The sequence below is a fragment of the Strix aluco genome, chromosome W (assembly GCF_031877795.1).
Source record: "Strix aluco isolate bStrAlu1 chromosome W, bStrAlu1.hap1, whole genome shotgun sequence".
Classification (NCBI taxonomy): Eukaryota; Metazoa; Chordata; class Aves; order Strigiformes; family Strigidae; genus Strix; species Strix aluco.
In genome coordinates this window covers 36442527-36462214 of record NC_133970.1, presented here as the reverse complement: position 1 = coordinate 36462214, position 19688 = coordinate 36442527, and the positions used below count along the sequence as shown (strand labels likewise).

Here is a 19688-nt window from a genome sequence, read left to right as displayed (position 1 = left end):
GTGCTCTCGGCCCGCGCCCCCCCCCCCCCCAGCGCCAGAAGCGGCAGTTTTTACAGAAGGTGCTGACACTGGGATGCGGCGCCCCTTGTCTGCCAACACCACATAATCAATAAGCAATGGCTTTATATATTCTTAATGGTGTTTTGATGTTTGTAGTGTTTGTCATTTGATGTTGTGTGAGTAATAAGTGTAAGGGCCCCTTTGTGTGGGTGTGTGACTGTTCTGCGGGTGTGAGGCGCAGCCCAGCTGCAGCTGCGGAGTGCGGAGTTCTCTGACCCGCAGTCCCGTTATCCCGCGAGGGAAGCGGCCGCAGAGGAACGAAGCGCAGGGCAGACTCTGTACCAGTGGGGGGGTAGTGCAGGACGAGGGAACATTCCTTAGTACAGAGCGCCCTAGTGCCCGCCCGCTGGGTCATCGGTGCTGCCTGTTTGTTCGGGCTCAGTGTTTGAAGTGTCATAGGTGAAATATCTCCTCTAGCGGAGGCAGTAATTCTGTGTTAATTGTTGTCTTGAATTTAGGTGCGTACTCTGTGGGGAGAGTGCACCTTTGTACCATCTGCCTGAGGGCGATATTGTCAGAAGATCATCTACAATATCACAGGGGTTGTTCGTTTTACCAGGGGTCATAGATGCCGATTATGAAGGGGAAATCAGAATTATGGCCTGGACCCCTGGACCCCCGTGTTCAGTAACAAAAGGGTCAAAAATTGCTCAGCTTGTTTATTTTACTGCGGCTCCCCCTAATAGTATGCCGAGAAGCCAGGGTGACTCAGGATTTGGATCAGCACGTACTCCTCAAATATTTTGGGCTCAGACAGTGACACAAGGTCGACCTCTGGTAAAATGTGCCCTCACTAAAGCAGAAGAATCTGTTGAACTGACAGGCATTTTAGATACTGGTGCGGATGTGACTGTAATATCTGTGAGCAGATTGGCCGTTAGCTCGGGTAACTCGAGTGCTTTTCGGGGTTGGTGGTCATGCTGTAACGTTTCAAAGCAAAGATCTCATTCATGTAAGGGGACCAGAAAACCAGGTAGCAAATATTCATCCATTTATATTGGAAACCCCCACTACATCATGGGGTCATGACTGTATGGCTCAATGGGGAACTCAAATTGGATCAAATTTGTCTTAATGGCCACTGCAGCACAACCCACCCCTAAACCCACCCTGAAACTAACCTGGAAAACAGAATCACCTGTGTGGGTGGGTCAGTGGCCCTCACCAATGGAACAGTTGTGCCACCTTAATGATTTAATTCAGGACAATTAAGTGCAGGACATCTCGTACCTACCACCAGTCCTTGGAACTCCCTGGTGTTTGTTATTTTAAAGAAAAGTGGTAAATGGTGACTTTTACATGATCTCCGACACATTAATGATGCCATGGAGGATATGGGTACGTTACAGCCAGGAATGCCCTCCCCAACAAGGATTCCCCAAAACTGGCATCTTGCAATAATTGATCTGAAGTAGTGAACCTGCAAGACAGTACCACTGGGTTGTTTTGCCACAAGGCATGAAAAACAGTCCCACGATGTGTCAGTGGTTTGTTGCAAAGGCTTTGAGCCCTGTTAGAATGCAGGTCCCCCAGGCTGTTATCTATCATTATATGGATGACATCCTTATAGCAGCAGAAACACAGGAGATCATGGAAAAGCCTCTTGCTTTACCCAAAGACTCAGTATCTCAAATGGGGTGACAAATAGCACCTGAAAAGGTACAGCGATCATCACCGTGGCAGTACCTGGGGTGGAGAATTTGTGAACAGACCATTGTCCCGCAACACCTTAAACTTAAAACTGATGTTAAGACTTTAAATGATTTACAGAAACTGTTAGGAGCCATAAATTGGATACAGCTGTTGTTGGGCCTAACTAATGATGATCTGCATAGCTTGTTTGATATTTTGCGAGGAGATCCTTCACTGACATCACCCAGAGTACTTACAGAGAAAGCGAAACAAGATCTCCACCATGTAGCTAACGCCATCTCAGAAACACAATCATCGCGATGTGTGCCCGGCCATCCGTATCAACTGATATTATTTAACCCTCCAGGGCAGCCCTATGCTCTGCTGTTTCAGTGGGATGAAACACTTAGTGACCGTCTTGTTATTGTTGAATGGGTTTTGTTTTGTTTTGTTTTTTGTTTTGTCACACCAAATGCACAAGACGGTTACTACTCATCCAGAAATGTTTGCCAAACTGATCATGAAAGGTAGGCAGCGCCTACTATTACTTGCTGGTCAGGAACCTGTGTGTATCATTGTTCCGGTTACTATGCACATGTTACAGTAGCTAATAAAAATGTCTTCAAGCAAGCACGGCTTTCACATGCATTTTTCCACCAAAACGCCAGAGCAATACAAAACCAGTTTTCTTTATCAAGGTGTCAGGCTCAAGACATCATTGCCACTTGCCCTGAATACCAGAAGGGCTTGCTTCCTAATAAAAGTTTGAGCTTGACTTCCAATCATATTATTGTCTGTGGTCTTGTCTCCTGTGGCCTGCACGGGAATTCGTCCCCACAGCAACCAATTTCCTATGAGGAGATATGGAGAGTCAGCCACTGAATGACTTGCAGAAGACAAAGAGAAAGGCAATGCTGGGAACTACTTCAAGCTGCTGCTGATTTTATACTATTTACTCTTTCCAAGATATACACATTCATATAAACTGTGATGGAAAGAATCATAATTTTATTTGTGAAAAAAAGGGGTATCTGGAAAGCAAAATTAAAAAATATCAGTGTGTTACACCATAGCATCATCCCTTGGTTTGGTAGTGCAGGACTCTTCTGCTACAACTCAACATTGCCACAGAGAACTGATTCCACATCTGAAAGTAAGAACACTGGTTCTACTCACACATTCAGGTAACCTGGGGACAATCAACACATAGGTATTTAGATCTCATTATTTGTTTGTTAAAGGTACAAAACACCGCCTTGTCTCATTAATGGTAATGGCAAAGGGTTACTTCATTTCTCTGATAATCAGATGTTTACAAACAATTGTATGTCATGTTTTTAAATGATGTAGTCACTTGGTTTCTAATCACTAAAAGAGCACAGAACTGAAATCCAAAAAGGTCACCCCATATTTGAAGTTCCCATAATATTAAATTTGTCATTTGAAATTCTGTATTTTATATGTTTAAGGGGATTAGTAATTATGGTCATGCACACTCTTCAGCTCAAAGGCAGTATATTAAGTAATCTTTTTCTCTTTGCCTATATTTGAGAAGGAAACAGGACACCAAGAGCTATTTTACTAACACAGCTTCTTCCATTCAGCCCAGAGCCTGGATCTGTGCAAACCTTTCTGAATTATAGAATCATTTAGGTTGGAAAAGTCTTTTCAGATCATCGAGTCCAACCATTAACCTCACACTGCCAAGTCCACCACTAAACCATGGCCCTAAGTGCCACCCCTACACATCTTTTAAAGACCTCCAGGTATTCCCTGGGCAGCCTGTTTCAATGCTTGACAATCCTTTTGGTGAAGAAATTTTTCCTAATATCCAATCTAAACCTCCCCGGGTGCAACTTGAGGCCGTTTCCTCTAGTCCTATCACTTGTTACCTGGGAAAAGAGACTGACCCCCACACCTCACTACAATCTCCTTTCAGGTAGTTGTAAAGAGCGATAAGGTCTCACCTGAGCGTCCTTTTCTCCAGGCTAAACAACCCCAGTTCCCTCAGCCGCTCCTCATAAGACTTGTGCTCTAGACCCTTCACCAGCTCTGTTGCCCTTCTTTGGACATGCTCCAGCACCTCAATGTCTTTCCTGTAGTGACAGGCCCAAAACTGAACACAGTATTCAAGGTGCGGCCTCACCAGTGCCGAGTACAAAGGGACAATCACTTCCCTAGTCCTGCTGGGCACACTATTTTTGATACAAGCCAGGATGCTTTTCATAGAGTGGAGTATATATAGTAGGCTATATATGAGTCCTGTAAGAATATTAACAGCACAGTTGTCATTGCAGATGACAACTTGCTTTTAAATAGAACATATTTCTTCGGAGAGAAAATGAAAAGTTGTATCATAAAGATAACACTTCAACTAGGAAGTTCTTATTCTCCCATTCTAATTATCTTCCTGATCTGTGTTTCTCTTCCATCAGTCTGCTTTGGTGTTGAATTTTCCTCATGCTCCCTGTAGTTGAGTTTGGAATATCACCAATATAATCAGCCAACAGAACACTGTTGACTAATCCTGAATATGAGTCTCAGCATGGCAGTTTGATGTATTTTACAGCACACCTATTGCTGAATTTCTTTTCTAGTCAGCAGTCTTAATTTTTGCAGTAAGTTTAAGACACATACACAGAGTGCATGCCTCCCACAGAGACCCATAAACTAAGAAAGTGATTTATATTACAATCTGTGAAGCATCAAAGATCTTAAGTACTATGCTGTTTTGAGGACCTCCCCATAGGCACTCAAATATCGCAGTAATGCAAGCTGTATTAGTGTTGAGAGTGGAGAGGGGTTAGACTATAATTTTTTTCTGTCACCTACTCTGAAATATATACTCAAAAAGCCCTGTAATTCTGCTTAATTTTATCCATCAACCTTTGCCCTTAAAATCTCAAACATGCATGTCAGAGGCTCTCTTTGCTTTAAGGGTTTCTTTTCATTATCAGTTGGGATCAAGTCCTCCCTCCCTTCCACACCATACTCCCACCTAGGCCTTTAAAAGCTCTTTTATCAGCTCCAAACACAAAACAAAGTAAGACCTATCCAAAGTCAAATACATAGCACAATGACAACAAAGACCTTTGAGAAATGCATCCAACAGCTCCTCTCTCAGCAAACTTTGCACTCATGACAGAACTATATGTGATTAATGAGAAACATTAAAACCAGCAGAATTAAAAGAAAAAAATAAAATTTTTTAAATGAAGCATTCTCACAGGACTCCTCCTTTGGGGCAGAAAAGCAGATGCCACCTTCATATCACTGATTTTCTCGGCTTCCCCCAGCTTGATGCCCCCCGCAAGTGCCCAGCTGCCCAGGTGTATCGGGTCTGGCTGAGCCAGAACTGGTTTTCCCCTGTAGCAGCCCTCATGGTGCTGTGTTTTATGTTGGGAGCTGGCAGGGTGTTGATAGCACCCTGGTGTTGTGGCTACTGCTGGGTAGTGCTTACACAGCACCAAGGCTCTTTCCGACATTTCCCCCCCACAGTGGGACGGGGTGGGCAAGATCTTGGGAGGGGACACAACCAGGACAGCTGACCCGAACTGACCAAAGGGATATTCCAGACCATATGACGTCTGCTCAGTATAAAGCTGGGAGAAAGGAGGAAGGGGGTGGGGTCACCCTTGGTCCTCCGAGGCAACCGCTACGCGTATCAGAGCCCTGCTTCCTGAGAAGGCCCGACATCGCCTGTTCATGGGAAGTAGAGAATAAATCTGTTTTCTTTTTTTGCTTCCGTGCGCGGACCTTTGCTTCGCTTTGCTTATATTAAAACTGCTGTTGTTTTACCCACAAGGGTTGTTTTGTTTTCCTATCTTATTTTCTTTCCCTTCTTTGCCCTATTGAGAAAAAAAGGGGAAAGGGGGGGAAGTGATAGAGCGACTTGGTGGGTACCTGGCATTTAGCCAAGGTCAAACCACCACAGTCTATTTTGGCGCCCAACGTGGGGCGGGACAACGGCAGTTTTATATTAATTGTGCTATAGCTATAGCAGTTAGTAAGCGACAAGCTCTTGTGCTGGTCACGGGTTTGTTTATTGCTCTGCTTATCTTTATTTTGCTAAGCTCGGGAACATGCTGGAAGAAATTGGGAACATCATGAGTGGTTTTATTCTGCAAGCTCCCGAAGTACTTATTAATCCTTATGTTAGCTCTTTGATACTGTTCATTAATGCTGTTCGCCTATTGTGGGCTGTGTGGAGCTCGTTAGGTTTTTGGTGTAAGAGAAAGCAAATTTTGGGTGAGAGAATACCAAAATGTGCCCTGAGGCAGCCTGTCCCTGGGTGGCAGGGGGAGTGGAAGGATTTGGGCAGATTCCTAGGACGGTTATCACCTCCTGTAGCCTGGGATCTTACCCCTGAACAGGCAAGCAACCCCGCAAAACTGACACAACACCTGATAGAAGGGTGCCTTGTCTATCCCGATGAAAATCAGCAACTCCTAGCGCTGTACTGGGGCCTGGCCTGTGCTTATCGAGCTGCAGTTCAGTGCTCTCAAAGGACTGTGGTGGAAACGGGAACTCAAACAAAAACAATAACAGCAGAGATTGCCCCAGTAGTAAAAAAGAAACAGTGGACAAGGAGAACAACAGGTCCATACCCTCGATTAATAAGGGACGAAAAAGAGGAGGAAGAAGCGGGTCCTTCAGCAAAGGGGTCAGAAGAGGGAATAACAGAACTCAAACAGGAGGCAGAAACTACCCGGTCCCTGACATCATCAGAACTGCGAGATCTGCGGAAAGACTATAGCCGCCAGCCGGGTGAGCGGATTGCTGCCTGGCTGCTTCGATGCTGGGATAATGGGGCTGATGCTCAGCAGCTGGAAGGTAAGGAAGCCCAACAGCTGGGTTCCCTTGCTAGAGATCGAGGAATTGAAAGGGGAATTGGAAAAGAAACAGGAATTTGCAGTCTGTGGAGACGGCTCCTTTCAAGTGTTAAAGCAAGATATCCTTTCAAGGAAGATCTTACGGACAACTCCCCAGGGAAGTGGGCTACTGCGGATGAAGGTGTCCAGTACCTGAGAGAACTAGCAGTGCTGGAAGTCATCTATAGTGATCCAGATAATGATGAAGCCCCTAAAAATCCAGAGGATGTCCTGTGCACACGGGCCATGTGGAGGAAGGTGATTAAAGGTGCACCATCCTCGTATTCTGCGGGCTTGGCTGCAATGTACTATCCAGAAATGGATGTGGGAGAAGGACTAAGATGTACGCCAACTGTGGAGGCAGTCTCTTCCTGGCTTCAGAACTTTGAAGAGAGTCTTGGAACCTCCTCATCTCTACGGGCGAGTGCCTTAGATGTCAGGAGCACCCCAAGAAATCGGTTCTCTTCCACCCCAGTCAGAGGGAAAGGGAAACCTAGGCGCATGACACGTGGCGAACTTTGGTTCTTCCTGCGTGACCAGGGGGAGGACATGAGGAAGTGGGATGGTCAACCCACCTTCAAATTGGAAGCTCGTGTACATGAATTGCGAGGAAAGACCCCTGCCAAGAAGACAACATCCAAGAAGGTTGTTAATGTAGCTGGCGTGAAACCGCAAGAAAGTAATCAGCGATCTCCCAGATACAGGAAGACTGAGATCACCTCCCTTGGCCCTGATGAAGGAGTTTCCGGCCTGGCACAGCAAGGGTCAGACAGTGAATACTCTGACCAAGAACAGGAATAGAGGGCCCCTGCCTCCAGCCAGGAGGAGAAAAGGGATGATCGGGTGTATTGGACAGTGTGGATTCGATGGCCTGGCACATCAAATCCACAGAAGTACCAGGCTTTAATCGATACCGGGGCACAGTGTACATTAATGCCATCAAGTTATAGAGGGGCAGAACCTATCTGGATCTCAGGAGTGACAGGCGGATGTCAAGAACTGTCAGTACTGGAGGCCGAGGTTAGCTTGACCGGGGATAAGTGGGAAAAACATCCCATTGTAACTGGCCCAGAAGCCCCTTGTATCTTGGGCATTGACTACCTCAAGAGGGGGTATTTCAAAGACCCAAAAGGATACCGATGGGCTTTTGGTGTGGCCAGTGTGAACACAGAGAAGGTCAAACAGTTGTCTAATCTGCCTGGCCTCTCAGGAGATCCTTTTGTTGTAGGACTGTTGCGAGTTAAAGAACAACAGGTGCCAATTGCTATGAGGACCGTGCACCGACGGCAGTATCGCACGAACCGAGACTCTCTGGCTCCCATCCAAGAACTGATCCGTCAACTGGAGACCCAAGGTGTCATCAGTAAGACACATTCGCCTTTTAATAGCCCAATATGGCCAGTGCGAAAGTCTGACGGAGGGTGGAGGTTGACAGTAGACTATCGTGGCCTGAACGAAGTGACGCCACCACTGAGTGCTGCTGTACCAGATATGTTAGAGCTCCAGTATGAACTAGAGTCAAAGGCAGCCAAGTGGTACGCCACAATCGACATCGCCAATGCATTCTTTTCAATTCCTTTGGCAGAAGAGTGCAGGCCACAGTTTGCTTTCACATGGAGGGGTGTCCAATATACCTGGAATCGACTACCCCAGGGGTGGAAGCACAGCCCCACTATTTGTCATGGACTAATTCAAACTGCACTGGAAAAGGGTGATGCCCCTGAACATCTACAGTACATCGATGACATCATTGTGTGGGGCAACAAGGCAGAAGAAGTGTTCAAGAAAGGACAAAAAGTAATTGAGATTCTTCTGAGAGCTGGGTTTGCCATAAAGAAAAGCAAGGTCAAGGGACCAGCACAGGAGATTCAGTTCTTGGGAATAAAATGGCAAGATGGACACCATCATGTGCCTATGGAGGTTGTCAACAAGATAGCAGCTATGTCTCCACCAACCAACAAGAAGGAAACACAAGCTTTCTTAGGACTTGTGGGATTTTGGAGGATGCACATTCCAGGTTACAGTCAGCTGGTGAGCCCTCTCTATCAAGTAACCCGAAAGAAGAACAATTTTGAGTGGGGTCTTGAGCAACAACAAGCCTTTGAGCACATCAAACAGGAGATAGCTCGGGCGGTAGCTCTTGGGCCTGTTCGGACAGGACCAGATGTGCAAAATGTACTTTACACAGCAACTGGGGAGCATGGCCTCACATGGAGCCTCTGGCAGAAGGTAGCAGGTGAAACTCGGGGTCGACCATTAGGATTTTGGAGCCGGGGATATCGAGGATCAGAAGCCCACTACACTCCAACTGAAAAGGAGATTCTGGCAGCATATGAGGGGAATCGAGCCGCTTCCGAAGTTGTTGGTACAGAAGCACAGCTCCTCTTGGCACCGCGATTGCCTGTACTACATTGGATGTTCAAAGGAAACATCCCTTCTACACACCATGCAACCAGTGCTACCTGGAGTAAATGGGTAGCGTTAATCACGCAACGAGCTCGACTGGGAAAACCCAACCGTCCAGGAATCCTGGAAGAGATCATGGACTGGCCAGAAGGTAGAGATTTTGGAGCACTGCCTGAGGAGGTGGCTCGTGCCCAAGAAGCACCACCATATAACGAATTACCAGAAGATGAAAGGCGGTATGCTCTGTTTACTGATGGATCCTGTCGTGTGGTAGGAAACCATCGAAAGTGGAAAGCTGCTGTGTGGAGCCCCACAAGACAAGTCGTTGAGGCCACTGAAGGAGAGGGCGAGTCAAGTCAGTTTGCAGAAGTAAAAGCGATCCAACTAGCCCTAAAGATTGCTGAACGAGAAAAGTGGCCAGTACTGTATCTCTACACTGACTCCTGGATGGTGGCTAATGCCCTGTGGGGGTGGCTACAGGAGTGGAAGAAGACCAATTGGCAGCGCAGAGGTAAACCCATCTGGGCTGCTGCACTGTGGCAGGACATCGCTGCTCGAGTGGAAAACGTGGCTCTAAAGGTACGTCATGTAGATGCCCACGTGCCCAAAAGCCGTGCCACCGAAGAACATCAAAACAATGAGCAAGTAGACAAGGCTGCTAAAATTGAAGTAGCTCAGCTGGACCTGGACTGGGAGCGCAAAGGTGAGCTATTTGTAGCTCGATGGGCCCATGAAACATCCGGGCATCTCGGGAGAGATGCAACGTACAGATGGGCTCGTGATCGAGGGGTGGACCTGACCATGGAGGCCATCTCACAGGTCACTCATGAATGCGAAACATGTGCTGCAATCAAGCGAGCCACACGAGTAAAGTCTCCCTGGAACAGAGGGCGATGGCTGAGTTTTCGAGATGGTGAGGCCTGGCAAATTGACTATATTGGACCATTGCCACGAACACGCCAAGGCAAGCGCTACATACTCACTATGGTGGAAGCAACTACTGGTTGGCTTGAGACGTACCCTGTAAATCATGCCACTGCCCGAAATACCATCTTAGGTCTTGAAAGGCAAATTTTATGGCGACATGGTACTCCTGAAAGAATCGAATCAGACAATGGAACCCATTTTCGAAATAATCTCATAAACTCCTGGGCAAAGAAACATGGCATTGAGTGGGTGTATCACATCCCTTATTACCCACAAGCGTCTGGAAAGATTGAAAGATACAATGGACTGTTGAAGACTATGTTGAGAGCATTGGACAATGGGGGATGGAAACACTGGGATATAAATTTAGCAGAAGCCACTTGGCTAATTAACACCAGAGGATCTGTTAACCGTCCTGGTCCTGCCCAAACCAAACCCCTTCATACTGTGGGAGGAGATAAGGTCCCTGTAGTACACACAGGGAAATGGCTGGGGAAGGCAGTGTGGATTGCTCCTCCCTTGGGAAAAGGCAAGCCCACTCGAGGGATTGTTTTTGCTCAGGGACCTGGATGTACTTGGTGGGTAATGCGGGAGAATGGGGCTACTCAGTGTGTGCCTCAAGGAGATTTAACCTTGGGGGGGAAATAATCTGTGAGCCGAGTTGTATGTTGCAGGAAGTGATGGAGGAAGTAGGAACGACGAAGAGTGAACCAGATACATGCGATGATGACCCAAACCTAGCCGGTGCTGGAGTCCAACAGTCAAACATTCTGCTCCTGTCCTGAACATCCATCTTGACAGATGGGAGCCAAGTCACTGAACATCTGGAGGAGTGAAGAAAGCTTACGGAATGGATAAATGAGTGTTATGTGGGACCTGGGCATGACGTAAATGGTATGAAATAAGGGGTGGAGACTGTACCGGGTCTGGCTGAGCCAGAATTGGTTTTCCCCTGTAGCAGCCCTCATGGTGCTGTGTTTTATGCTGGGAGCTGGCAGGGTGTTGATAGCACCCTGGTGTTGTGGCTACTGCTGAGTAGTGCTTACACAGCACCAAGGCTCTTTCTGACATTTCCCCCCCCACAGTGGGACGGGGTGGGCAAGATCTTGGGAGGGGACACAACCAGGACAGCTGACCCGAACTGACCAAAGGGATATTCCAGACCATATGACGTCTGCTCAGTATAAAGCTGGGAGAAAGGAGGAAGGGGGTGGGGTCACCCTTGGTCCTCCGAGGCAACCGCTACGCGTATCAGAGCCCTGCTTCCTGAGAAGGCCCGACATCGCCTGTTAATGGGAAGTAGAGAATAAATCTGTTTTCTTTTTTTGCTTCCGCGCGCGGACCTTTGCTTCGCTTTGCTTATATTAAAACTGCTGTTGTTTTACCCACAAGGGTTGTTTTGTTTTCCTATCTTATTTTCTTTCCCTTCTTTGCCCTATTGAGAAAATAAGGGGAAGGGGGGGGAAGTGATAGAGCGACTTGGTGGGTACCTGGCATTTAGCCAAGGTCAAACCACCACACCAGGCCACTCATCAAGGAAGGCACTTGCTTTTTTTTTTTTTTTTTTCCACCACAGAGCACCCCAAGCTGAGCTCTGCAATGGGTACTGTGACTTTTCCCAGCATTTGTGATAGGAGTATTGCTGGCAAAAATCAGGGTATTATTTAACACAAGGAGATGGGGGATATTATATTTCCTTTAGTATTGTGTAGGATCCTACTGTAGCCTTGTAGCCCTACCTGTTTTTCATCAAGCACAAGGACCACTAATCACCAGCTCCATTGTGAAAACCCGATACTTTTTGGCTCTACTGTCTAAGTCTGATAGGATGCAGGCCATGCTAACAACTTCCCCATTGAAGAGGTGATAAAGAGTCATAAGAGGTAAGCATCTGGCACCAGAAGCTGGATGGCTGCCCAAGAAGCATGAAGTCAGCAAAAATCTGTGGAAACTGGGTGAGAAGTAAAGGCGGAGAAGTAAAGGAGGCAGGGGGAGATCGCGACCAACGACTCAATTCAAGACCGAAAAATCTTGCCCCCCCCATATCTGTAAGGAACCCAGAAGGAACATGCGTGCTAATTTACACACCAAGCGAGGCTAATTTAAATAGAACTATCCAATAGCAAGTGGAATGATAATTATGAACCAATGAGTGTAAACTTAGATAGGTTTTTACTAATCATGTAATAGGATAAATAGGCTGTAGTTCCTTTGTGCGGTGTGCTAGCTTTGTGGAATTACCACCTAGCACCCATCTTTGCACAGCTATGGAATAAACTGAAATCTCGGCTCTGTGCGTGAGATTGGCTTTTGCACACTGAGCAATGAAACCTGTTTGAGGGACAACACTACCATAAGTAATACTTAATAGTCAAGACAATTAGACGTACATTTTATCAAAACTCTTAGTCAATAGACTCTAAAGCAAAACCCAAGTGGAAAAAAAGAATCCTATGAAGCTTATTCTAGACAAGCGCAGAAGATTGATGCGGGAGTTAAACGCATGCAAACCATCACACAGTGATTAAGCAATGCCTCTTTAATATGGTGGACAAGCCTTTTATCCTGAAGGTGAGAATCACAAGATACAATCACATGGTACAATTCTTTCTGATTTGACAGGTAGCTTTGCACATGCTCCTTAGGCTCTCTTCTGGTTGGATGAGGACTGCCACATCGACATTCTACAAACTTCTTTTCTGCCAAGACCAACACCCTGAAGCTGTTTACCTTCCTGGGTTCTTCCTCATTCTTCCAGGGTCAGTCCCTCGTCACATCCTCGCTCATACACAGGATTGCTCACACGTCCATTTTCTTGCAGGGACTCCTTCTGAGTCCCCACAGACAAGGGTAATACTCTAAGTACTGTCTTTAAAATGCCTTTTTTTAATTTGTTTTTTGTGGGTTTTTTAACATTTTTTAATCTTCCAGGCTCTTCAAATTCCATGTGCACGTACATTTCTTTCATTTATCTCCCACCCTCATTCTCAACTCTGTGTCTCTTGAAGCTTTTTCACAGTACAAGAGACATTTGAAATAGCATCCTAATTATGATTAAAACTCTCCTCCCTCACTTTATTCCTAGCATATCTGAAAGCCTCTCTTTCATTAAGTATTTCAGGGAAGATTTCGTTTGCTTATGCTTAGTGGTTTTTTGATGAACCTCCTAAAAAGGAGGAACCTCCTAAAAGGATTCTTATCCATTTATGCTTTGAAAATTATGCAAAGGCCTATGAAACAAGAGGTACATCCCAAATATCATTACAGACTAGATATTCTAAAATGAAGAAAAGATATAGCTGAAGACATCAAGTAGGCTCAGGAAATTGTTAGTAGGTAAGCTGATGCAGTTTGAGATACAGAAGTCATTTCTGTACCATATATGAAGAGACAAAATAAAAGTTCAGATCACTAAAATTAAAAAAAAAAAAAAAAAAAAAGAAGTATCTCCATTATCACACGCTACCTAGTGCCTGACTTTTTGTCAGCACTTTTCTATTTCCCACAAGGGAGCTAAAGTGAAGCCAGTGACTATAACATATAGATGAGAAAACCACTGTTTAGTAGTAGTGCAGTGCTGGCTAAGGTGACAAACACCCCCAGAAATTGGCTCAAGTGTGACAATCAATTTCTGGTAAACACCTTTTGCAAAAGGATAGAAAAATCAGAATACGGGGAAGAGGGAAAGACTTGAGAGGAATTTAAAGGAAGAATGGTCAAGGCTGAGGAACAAATAGGAAACATGAAAACACTACAAAAAAGGTTTCCACATATAGCAGGCTATGAGTAGATGCAGAAACAGGTATAATTTCTGGTTATAACAAGTCACTAATACTATTTTAAGACAAAGTGATGATGGTATAAATGAAAGCAAGTCGTCCTTGTTTACTGAAACTCCTTGAATAACTAGTCAGGACGAACAACATAGATGATTAACAGGAATAGCCTCAAAGACAAAGAAAAATTGACATGCATTTTCACAGAACAGGCATCTGAAAATTTAAAAAGCTGTTATCTGTGTAATTAATGGATTACACAGATGAACTTCACTGCAAGAAGATACTCTGCTAGAGGAGAAACTTGATCATCCCGAGGCTGCTAAGAATAAACCTATGATCAGATATAGCAAGTTAGTGGGTTACTTCACAACTGCAAAATGCTAAAATAAGTTAAGACAGTCACTTTGGTTGCAATTAACTGTGATTGTTTAAAACCAGCTTGTTTATGACTATGTGTCATATTTGTTTTCAAGAGAAGAATTTTAAAGAAATAAATGAATCACTTGGACAATGAAAAATCTCTCAAGCTGAGCACTTTCTGAACCTTCCAGAAGAAAAATATATTGTTATTTGAAGAATTTTATATGATCATTAAGTAATGGTTACATTCTGTAATACATGAATATAACAGGGATAAGTTGTGGTTGCAGATTTCATTTCCTGACTTCTGAATGCTTAGATTATTGAAAATTAACATACTCTTAAAACAAAACATAGCTCTGAAAATGGGTGGTATAAAATACTATTTGTTTTGACATGATACACAATGTAAATTCAAACCAATAGTACATAAAGGGTCATATTTCCAGATGCTTATTGAAAAGAAAGAATTTCACTCAATTTGCTCTGAAATGATACCCAAGGGTTGTGGGTTTTTTTTCCCCCCTCTGAGACAAAATACACTTACCCCAACAAAAAAGATCAACTTATTGATTAAATCTCTAATAAGCTATTTCTTATAGTCTCTCATTTACAAGTGAAACAGCAAAGCAACCTCCTCCCACAGATAAAAGGAGGCCCATGTTTCCTCCCACCTCCTTTGGTGCTATTTTGTGGGGCACATCCCTGTACTTTACAAAGTGGAAGTTCCTTGATTCACACTATGATGGAACTCAGGAGTCTCAGGTCCCATCATGTGCTCTCTCACAAAATGTGTCCCCATGGGACAAGAGGAATGGGACTGGAACAAATTAGACAACCTCAAGTAGGACCTTGAGCCCTTCAACATCTCCAATCACATCTTTCTCATCCATCTATGTCTCCCTGTGCTATGCACAAGCCGTCACTCTTTCCATTTTCCCTCCCTGTAGCTCAGGGCAACTCCTTGCCCTCCCAGACCCAATTTGTCCTCAGATCTTTCTCTTCCCAGCTTCCACTTCCCCCACCCACACCTTGCCCATTCCAGTCTCTCATCAAAAAGAAGTCTGACTTCACCTTCTCCAGTGTTTTGTCACTGTTCCTATCCTGCCTCTTTTCTCATTTCTTTGCTCAGCCATCCCAAACCTTACCTGTTTCTTGTTTGATTCATATCTCTCTCCCCCATTGAACCTGTCCCATGTTCCTTGTGCAGCCAGCCACAGCCTCTTTCCAATTGCTCCTAACCATTTGTGGCAGGTGCATCCGCCCAGTGAAAACAGAGCTTCCTGGCTGTTGAAACGTGGCAGCTTCTGGCTGTCTTTGTTTTCAGGGTCTCGCAGTAGCTGAGACCTTTGGCCAATGGGAGCCGCTATTGACTACAGGTCAGATTCGGCCTGGGTATAAATGGAGTCCCCTGGGGGAGCCATTTTGAGCTCGTCCCCTGGAGCTGCACGCTGCGGTCAGAGGACTCTCCCCTTGGGTCAGGACGCTGCCCAAGGAAACTCCTCGAGGTGCCTTGGGTCGGGACGCTGCCCTGAGCAGGTCCTCGAGGTTGAGAGCCCTCACTTTCTAGGTGAGTGATAGAGCGTTTTGGGTTGTCGTTAAACCCTAGGTAGTGAAGTTTTGTTTTCGTTTGGGGTTGTCGTTAAACCCCTAGGCTGTGAAGCTTTGTTTTACGTTTTGGGTTCTCGTTAAACCCACGAAGTGAAGTTTTCGTTTGGGGTTGTCGTTAAACCCCTGGGGTGTGAGGCTTTGTTTTACGTTTCGGGTTCCCGTTAAACCCCAGAAAGTGAAGTTTGCGTTTGGGGTTGTCATTAAACCCCCGGGGAGTGGGGCTTTGTAAAGTATTTCGGGTTATTGTTAAACCCCAGAAAGTTATTCTGTTCTCCTCTTGTGGACATCCGGATCTGTAATCTACGGAGAGCTGACTGGTGGTTTTATGAGAAAAATAAATCTATTTATTTTTTTAAATTGGTGGTGGGTTGCTTATTTGGAAGCCTCCGTAACACATTGTCACATCAGGCTCCCGTTCCTATACACTTTCTTCAGATGTGTAGATGTAATGTGCACTTAGGGACATGGTTTAGTGGTGGACTTGGCAGTGTTAGGTTTGTGGTTGGACTCGATGATCTTAAAGGTCTTTTCCATCCTAAATGATTCTGTGTGGCTTCAACCATTGCTAAGCAGCAACAGAAGCGTCACTGGGAGCACAGACCCATCCCACAGGAGCTGGAAGCAGCACTTACACAACCTTCAGTTTGTCCCTACACATCTCAACTGATACATGATCCTTGGGCAGGGGTGGATGCAAACAGCCCAGCTGGCTCTGGGAGCAGGAAAATGAGAATATTCAATCACCATGGACATCAGGACACCTCCAGGTACGTATCTGCTGTGCAGATGGAAACAGACTGCTCCCCTCCCCCCGGAGATTTATAATTTGGTCAAATTTAGTCATATTAGCAGCAGCGGAGCCCTAGCACCAAGACCACCTGCCAAATTTCAAATTCTTAATGCAAAACATGAAGTTACCAGAGCTTGCTAAAGAACACGCTGACAGTTGTAACCATGGACAAGACATGTTCATGCCCTAGTCTCACTCCAGAAATGGCCAATGGTTCTCACTGAAACTTTAAAAACACCAACCCTGAAAAATGACATTCACTGAGACAACTGTGCCTTGGAATAGTCCACTACTCTTAAAAAAAACCCCAAAACACCCAAAAATCAAAGTTAAAAAGTTACATACCAGTCCCTGTTACCTCTACTCTCTCCTGTCCCCCATACTGAAGAAAGCAACCATAGCAGGCAGACAATGAAATGCCTATTTAAAAAACAACAGCAACCACCACCATCTCTCACATGGTTTTGGGTTTCAGAAGCATGAAACATGAAAGTATCTTAAATTTCAAAATCATCTACCTGAAATCAGTGCCATAATTTGAACAATCTCATTGGTTTGCAGATAATATTAAAAAGGGAAAAAAGAAAAGCAAAAAGCTCAGACCTGGGGTGGTCTTGCAAGAATAATTAAGAAAAAAGTAATTAAGAGGTTTTGATTAATTACTCTTTTTAACACCAGGATCCTGGACACTTACAACTCAGGGTGCAAGAAATGCAGGTGGAAAGAACAGGAACTCAGTTCTATATATACTGACCACTGAAATTCTCAGTTTCTCATAACTTTGCTTGTGAGACACTTCTTAACACAATAAAAATAAACACAGTTACACTGTGATTTACAGTCTATCACTATTTACTACAGCATAAAGTACTATAGTAGTAGTACAGGTTACTGCTACATAAAGTATTATATGATGTTATTTTGACATCTGATGTCATTTTACTTAAAGTTTCATAAATCAGAGAAGAAAAATCACCAATACTTGTCCCCTTTAGAGAATTCTTGCATTTACTCATTTACTCTGTTGTTGTTGTTGTTATTATTAGTGAAAGAAATTGAGCTCTACGTGGTTACAGGGACCTAACTGCTTTAAGCCAATTGCAGGAACAGGACCTATGCTTTTGAACATATTTTCCAGGCAGTTAAGACCACATTAATTTTAAACAAAAAATACTTCAGCAGTCAAAAAGAGTTTCTGTGGTTTCCTGAGCTCTTTACCAGTTGGTATAATCACAAGATTTATAAAACTGTGCTTACTAAAATTAATCTTAAAAATCAATAAATAAATAAATGTGGGTTAAATACTACAAAGGAAAATAGCCCATAAATGGACTGTACAGTCATGTTTCTTATAAGAACAGGACACAGGACACCCAGCAGCAGAGGGAAAACCAGGTTGACCTAAAATACATCAAATCTTTTTTTCTTCATACTTTACCCAAGTGATGGGGGGAAAAAAAAAATCCTACTGTAATTGCTAAAATTTGATAAATATTTGCAGTGAACAAGAGTTTCATTCCAGTTGTGTAACTGATGCTAGATCTTCACATTTTACAGAAATACCCATACAGCTTTCCTAACTCACTTCATTTTGCTGCCCTATAATACCCTCGCAGCCTTTAGGAGATGGGGAGTTAATATTTAAGAAAATGAGAGACTAATTTCTTATCTTATACTGTAGTTTTTGAATAGTAACTTGGTTATTCATACCTGGAAACATCAATTTAAATAATTTAAAAAGATGGGTGAGGGGAAGTGATTAATCAGTATGATTTTGAATCCTTTTTTCACAAAGTGGGATGCTAACTACACTTATTCTCCATCATGGGATCTGTAAGAACCCACTACCCATATATCCATTCCCCAACAGTTCACAAGCTAAGATGTGATACTCACATCTGTATTTTGACATCCACATCCATCTGTAAAGTTCAGGAATGGCATAGATCATGTAGATTGAGAAGGTAACTTTATTTTTTTAAAGTGTAATATAATGTGTTTTTTCTATAAATAAGGAATCCTTTCTACAAGGAATACTTAAGAGCTGGTATCACAGTCATAAACTCTCGTCCGTATCCTAGTTTATTTAGGTGACTTTCCAAGTGCATAGTTTTAAGATTTGAACAAGGGGAGACCTCCTCTTTCTCCTTCACTGCATCCAATCCAGCCACATGACACCAAGATTAAGAGCATGGGGCAAGAAAAAGCCTTCAAATTCAATAAGAAAAGCGCTGCAAGGGTGGAAAAACATTCTGCTTTGCCTTCAAGTTTGCTCTCTCCTTTAGCATGAAACATGCCCCATACATCAAAGAATGGAGAAAAGAGTAAGAGGAAGAGTAGTAAGGAATAGAAGAGCACAGGAGGAAGAATTAAGGTTATTCCCTATCTATCCTCTGCAGTGTCACAGCATTCTGTTTGCTTTTGATGGCAAAAGTTTCCATTTTCACAGTTTTTTCTGCAGTAAGGCTGACAGGATAAGTTCACGTGGACAGGCCTGCAGGGTCAGGCACTTTAGTCACCTCTCACTATCTAGCTAAGAAGAAAAACTAGCAAAACTCTGGCTATGTAACGATATTAATGAATGAGTGCTTCTCGCTAGACATTATCGAGTGGGAAAACAACCAGAGTAAAAGAAAGAAGCAGGTAGTGACAATTTGAAGTAAAATCAAAGATTAAATTGAGAAGAAAATGGAAGAAGCAAAGGCAAGACTGAAAAAAAAATCAGTGTAGTGTAAAAGGAACAAGGTGGGGTTTCTTTTTGTTTTTATTAAAATGGAAGCAGTAAACTAATATCCACATTGCACAGAAAACACTACAACCATACTGGCAGGGTTAGCTGAAAGGGCAAGAATAAACTGGACAAGAAAACTTGATTTATGTTTTCATTCCACAGCTGGATCCTCATTAACAATTTTAGGGAAATCTTCCACTTTCATTTATCCAGTAAGGAATTTATTGAAAGAACATGTATAAAGCCTTTAAAATGAATGAAGAGTGATGGGGGAAGCGACTGAGGCAGGAGTGAAACCTTGTCTGCTGTACTCTAACCCTCAACAAACTCAATTTATGAGAGAAGTTACATGACTTAGTGATGTGGAACCCAAAAATACACATCGCACGTGCATGTATGGTGTGTATGTATAGGTTCAAGGCACACAAAGGTGAGGCAGAGGAAAGCTTCAGGAAAATGTTGTTTCAATCATCTGCATGGTTACTATAGATGCTCCTCCTAAAAGCTGCTTCCTACAAGGT

General features: G+C 43.9%; 1 pseudogene; it reads right to left on the bottom strand.

Annotated features, from left to right (window-relative positions):
- Window positions 1-19688, bottom strand: part of LOC141917609 (dymeclin-like) — a 170299-nt pseudogene that overhangs the window by 127008 nt on the left and 23603 nt on the right.